This window comes from Pyrus communis, chromosome 8 (genome assembly GCF_041283825.1).
Source record: "Pyrus communis isolate YQ-2024b chromosome 8, ASM4128382v1, whole genome shotgun sequence".
In the NCBI taxonomy this organism is placed as follows: domain Eukaryota; kingdom Viridiplantae; phylum Streptophyta; class Magnoliopsida; order Rosales; family Rosaceae; genus Pyrus; species Pyrus communis.
In genome coordinates this window covers 7,928,120-7,934,397 of record NC_142572.1, presented here as the reverse complement: position 1 = coordinate 7,934,397, position 6,278 = coordinate 7,928,120, and the positions used below count along the sequence as shown (strand labels likewise).

Sequence of the window (6,278 nt, the reverse complement as noted above, 5' to 3'; positions counted from 1 at the left end):
AGGCACCCAATCAATTTCGTTCAACGAAAAAAGCACTCAATCAATCACGTTCTTATCCAACGGCTGAGAAGAGCACCTTCCCAACACCAACGTGCATATGTTTACACCGAGATGCAGTAGGGCCCACCAAATTCCTCTTCCTTTTCTCTTTCAAGTTTCAGGTTGACTCCGCGTGTGCATGCATACCTCCTTCCTACGAACCAGGAGTAGGAGAAAATTTGCAAAAAATTTATCAAATTTTATAAGATATAAATTCGACGATCACGATTGAATCAGAAAATGTTGTGGCAGGCGTATGTCGACGATCACTTGATGTGCGACATTGAAGGTCACCACCTGACCGTCGCGGCCATCCTCGGTCACCACTGTAGTGTGTGGGCCTAGAGCTCTACCTTTCCTAAGGTTCTCCCTCCTTCTTTTCTTTCCTCTCTCCGATTACTTTTCGTTTTCGTTTCTTCATTTGATCTGTGCACATAGCTCGGTTTGGTTCCTCAGAAAATTTTCAATTTTCACGGAAAAGTGAAGTAATTGGATTGCAGATGTGAGGACTTGTAAAACTAATGGATACTAATTTTGACATTTCAATTGAGATTCTGATAAGAATCAATTTTTGTTTTTGTTTTTTTAGTGATTGACCGATATAGTTTGTGAATTGTGATTCATACTTTCTGTTTGGTTGCTGAGAAAAAGTTCTCTGCTATTGTAGGTAGTGAGTGATGGAGACAGATTGGTTTGCTTGTTTCATTATTTATGTGCAGTTTAAGCCAGAAGAAATTACGGCAATAATGAAAGATTTCGATGAGCCCGGGTCTCTTGCTCCAACCCAATTACACCTTGGTGGAACAAAGGACGTGGTTATTAAGGGCGAGAGCGGAGCTGTTATTCGTGGCAAGGTTTGTTTATGTTGCTCCTTTCCTTCATCATATACTAATAGGTCATTGATAACATTGTTTGAATTCATTTTGGAGTAATTCAAGTTAGGTATATTTGTTTTAGATGAAAATGATCATTTCGAGAAAATTCCCCTTCGAAAGTGTTTTACTTGATTAGGATTTCAGTCCATGACTAACACAATGTCTGCAAAAGGTTTCAAGTCTCAATTTCATAATAATAATAATAATAAGAAGAAGAAGAAGAAGAAGAAGAAGAAACAAGTAAATAGTAATTTTTTAACGAATAAAGAAACCACTAAGACAATGCATTATCTAATGTAACCTCTAAGAACCCTACATGTTCATGAAATCACGTCTAAGATTATGATTGCTTTCTCAAATGACAAGTGAACATGAAATGTGGACAATTTATGTTCAAGTGATGGATCTTGTTGTGAAGCATAAATAAATTAATTCACATATGAACAACTTAATCTTCACCATGTGTGCTTTTAGGCAGAATGAAAGCTTGTAGAAATGATCCTAAGTTCGAGCTTAATGTAACAGATACTATCTAATTACATATCAAAATCATGCAATAGATTCTAAAACTGTTCACCATCTATTGTTTTAGCTTTTTGACTTATAAAATTGTTCACCATCGATTCCATCTGTTGAAGTTTCTTCATGTTGTAGTCAACATTCTGCCTTCTCATCTGCTCCTAATTAAAAGACTTTAGATAATAGTATGTCCTTAAAAGAATAGTAATAGATCGTCAAGAGTTATACCGGTGAATCGCCTTAAATTTCCTCTTTTGTGTATTCAAATTTCCTTTTGGGTTCCTTGTTCTATAATAGAGCTTGAGCTTCAAGAGTCCCACAGTCGTCGTTGACAATAGTCTCACATAGCTAAAGTACAAAAACACATGGTTGCCTAATTGCATATGATTTGTCTCATGTGCTAGTTTAGTAACAAACTATTCCCAACAACAGAATGCCCCTTGATAGGAGCATATTTATGCGACTTAGTTAGCTTGTTTCTTGGCATTTATGTAGTTAGTTTCTAGTTATTATAGTAATTTAAGCTATTTTCGTGTGTTTGTAGGTTCAATTGACTAAAGTGGCAAGAAAAGGCAATTTGGAGCAGTTTTGGACTTGGAATAGATAGCTCATGCATGGAGCAAGGTGGATGGATGAAATTGAAGTTCAAGAAGGCTAGGAATATGCTAAAGAGTTGAAGAAATTAATTCAAGACTTGAAAGATAAGGAATTAGCAAGAAAGAAGGAAACATGAGTCAAACTTCCTTATTTTGACTAAGTCAATCCTAATCCTTCACTACCTAGAGTTCCAGCAGCAAGGAGGATCCCTAATTATTTTAGGACACTTAAATAATGATTCTAGAAGACCTAGTCCTATTTCCCATTCCTTGCCACACCAATTTTCCCTTTCCTTTTCCCTTGCTGTGCAAGGCACCACTTTTCCCCTTTTCTATTCCTTGCCACACCCTTGTTACCCTTTTCTCTCTTGGATTCTGATTTAATTAGCCTTTTTCCTTGAGGATTTGGAGTCCAAATCTTTCTCAAAACATTTAATTAATGCCTTGTCTTTATATATATGTTCTTGCCGCAAATCCCTAACCATTCATTCATTCAGCCATTCATCCTTCAACACAATTCCGCACCACCCATCCCTAATACACAATAACCCAATTTCAACCACAACCACCCTTGTGCCACAATTTTGCAAGGAAGGAGAGGATAGCTTAGAGTCGTACCTGCCATTCAAGATTTATTGGATTGTTGGAACGTTTCTAGGTGTATTCAATCTTTTGTTTTCAATGTTTAATTTAAGTTTTCTTTGTTTAATTGCAAACATGAGGTGCTAAACTCGTTTTAGCTAGAGGAGAATTCAAAGCCATGAACATATTTGCAATATGAATTGATTACTTCCAGTTGTGATTTCATAAATCGTGAATGCAATTCACTTAACTGTTTGATTGATAACGTATTCTTGTATGTTGATTAAGAGGGCCCGCTTAGTTTGCATGCATGAATTTGATGCTAGAATATAAGGAAGTTTCACTTAATCATTATGAACTTATATTTGCAAGTAGTGGAGGTTGCTAGTCACAATCGTGTTAAGTAAATTCTTGGTAGAAGTATCATGATGTTCATAGTTACAAATGCCTTGTTAATGCTTATGATTTTCACAAAGCTTAATGATCTTTGATTGTATCTCTATTATGCTGTTCATGTAGGGAACTATTGAAGAATAATTTGGTTGCCGATGCGTTGTCCATCCAATTCAATGACTTAAGGAAAATTTGAGGGTTAATTAGTGCTGTTCACGGTTAATCTGGGGCGTTGAGGTTCATGGTTTATGGGAAAAGCAATTGGAAATCGATTTGTATGCAAGTGTGTTACGTGTGGAGAAGGACCCTTTAGCTAGCTAATCACCCATCAATTCACCCAAATTCGTATCCCTTTACTTAGTTTCTGCAATTTGTTTGTTTAAGTTTTAGATTCGTCAAAAACCCAATCCCCTTTACTTTGTTGTGTCAAATTAGTTAGAATCTGTCAAAACTTGTGTTTTTAAGTGTTTTGAGTCAAGTTAAAATCAATTTTCGCCCAAATCAACCTTTAGTGTCTAGTTTGAGTCTATTTGATTATTTTGTGTTGTTTTGAGTCTCTTTAGTTTGTTTTGAGTTCTTTGAGTCTAGTTAAGTGTTTTTAAGCCTAGTTTTGTGTTTTTGAGTCAGTTTTAAGTAGATTAGCAATCCCTCCTAATCCTCGGCCTAGAACAATCCCTACTTACATCTTTACTACAATTGTCAATAAGAGGGTTTAATTTGAGTGCTAGTTTATAATACATCACCCCTTATGAATTATGAGGTTCGTAACTTTGCAGATGCAGGTATATGCAGTTGCAACCACTGAAGCTAATTTCCACCGAATGATGTATTGCTTGTTGTTTGGTCTATGTGTTATCGACATGATGGATCTTTTAAATGGATTGAGTCATTCAGAATATAGTAAAGTTCAATCTGATTCGATTTCCTCTGCAGGGCTCTGGTGGCGTTACAGTGAAGAAAACCGGCCAAGCTCTTGTTTTTGGTATATATGAGGAGCCCTTGACTCCAGGACAATGTAATATGATTGTGGAAAGGTTGGGAGGCTACTTGATTGATCAGGGCCTATAACTCATATCACCGTCATGATTTTCATATCCTTAAGTTCTCTTTTTTGGCTTGCATATACTTGTTGGTAGTGTTACTGAAAATAACCGTGACGGAAGGATTGTCTTTTCGTGTTCTAGGATTTGTTCATTTGTTCGATTTTTCTGTTTTCTTTAAGTTCTGAGTATCCTTTTGGAATTTTCACCTTATGACAGTGTGGTAAAAATTATTTTTTCTATGCCAAAGAAGAAATGTTCTTGTATTATATATGCAGTGGCAAAAAATGTTAGTGTCTTTGAACCACATTATTGTTAACTTATTGTGAGGTTTAGCACTCTCTCATCCCCTTAATATAGTAATATCGTTGGTTTAAAAATAAAAATTCTAAACCGTAACCAACAATTGGATGCAAGTTGGACAAAAATGAGCCTAGGTGGAGATTGGAGTCTAACTCGTCAATGCCCAACTCATCTCCTCTTGGCAGGCCCTTTGCACATCTGTGGACCGATTTCAGCAATGTGCTCCAAGTACTCGACAAAATACCTCATACAATAGTTGATCCATGTATTAGTTGGTATGAGTTTGGTTGAGTTTGGCCTTAATCTCACAGGGTATTCATTCAACGTGGGTAAGTATCAAATATCGAACGAGAGAAAAATAAAATTCAAGCAAGTTTATGGTAAAATTACCACTTTCCTTATTGATTTGCATTCATCATATATCATAATTTTTATAGCTTAGCTTAAAGTTATAAACCACCTGATAAAATCTCAACTCTGTCTCTGAAATTGACTATTTCTGCCACACTCTAAAAATATGTTAAGATAGACACAAAATAAGATAAATTAGTAGAAACCCTTAATCCTCTACGACCATCGTAAAATATGATATTGATGGGTGGTTGAAGATAGAAAAATAAATATGGATGGATAAAGGGGAGGGAGATAATGGTTGGTAGGCCACGACTGGCGATCACTAATTCTGAATTGATGTGAGAAGGTTTGTTCGCCCATCAAGTCCTATCTATATCTCTTGTATATCGATTTATATTATATACATAATATGAAGCTCAAATCTTACAAGGAGTTTGATTTCTGGTGTGCTAAGACACAAGAGGTGGCACCTTGTTGTGGTTTACTTTTAACTTTCTTTGATGATTTGAATAGTTTATATTATAATTCATGTAGTTATATATTCTTTTTATAAAAAGTTAGACAGATTCAAGATCACAAAGAACTTCCAATTAAAATGAAGAAAATAGACGAATATAGTACTTCAAAGAAAACTAAAATGGCTACAATTTGATCCAACATTCATACGGTTTCTTATTTTGGTGACTTTTTGGTAAACATGTGTTGGGGGATTTTTAGGTCGAACTAGAGTTGGGGTATACACCATTTGTTCTCCTAGTCAATTTGAATACCGAGTCCAAGGATACCTCGAAAGGATAAGCGTGTCTCTCTTGATCGGTTCGATTAATGGTTCGAAGACAGCACACTTGGACAAATAATGACTTGCCTAAGCAAAGCGTGGCGTGGATGCTAGAAGCTTGTCGGCTTAGCGTGAGAGAGAACTTTGCTTGATTGCATGATGTTCAAAGTGAGGTGATCTGGGTTTCCTAGGGTTCTTAGAGAGCTTTTATTGACTGAGGAAGATCAAAGGAAGCTTAGAGGAACCACTAAGATTGTATGAAGATGACTATCTCCAGGATTCAAGGTTGCTTGCACTTAGAGAGTGATTTCCCTTACTTGGTGCAGTACAACCTTGAATTCCTTTCATTCTCTCTCTAGACGTAAGAAGTACGCATAATGTCAACATTAAATGTTTATGGGACGAAAGTAGAAAAACCTCATAAGGGTACGACCAACTCAGGTGGGGTGCCTTGTTAAAACCTAGTTTAGTAGCAAAAATCCAGTGAGAAAAATGCTAATAATCGTAGAGAAAAAAAGTACATTAATCAAGTGATTATACTTCTGTGTTGGAATTAAATTCATGCACTTCCACAGACGGAGGCGAGAACCAAGTCGAAATTATCCATGATCATCGGTGAGGGTAGAAGAGGTTGATTGGGGGTGTGGTTGAATCCGAAAATGATTGCCTACATATCTTCAGGAAGGATAATAAAACCACGGGTGTAGTTCTACAAAAGAATGGTGTGAACCATCCTTGATAAATAACCTATTGTGGGGCATTGGGAGATGAGTTCTCTATGCATGTATCTACGTGTGGA

The 6,278-nt window shown here is 36.3% G+C and overlaps 1 pseudogene; it reads left to right on the top strand.

Moving 5' to 3' along the window:
* Nucleotides 1-279: 279 nt before the first annotated feature.
* LOC137718840 (profilin-like) lies at nucleotides 280-4,072 on the top strand (annotated as a pseudogene).
* Nucleotides 4,073-6,278: the final 2,206 nt, after the last annotated feature.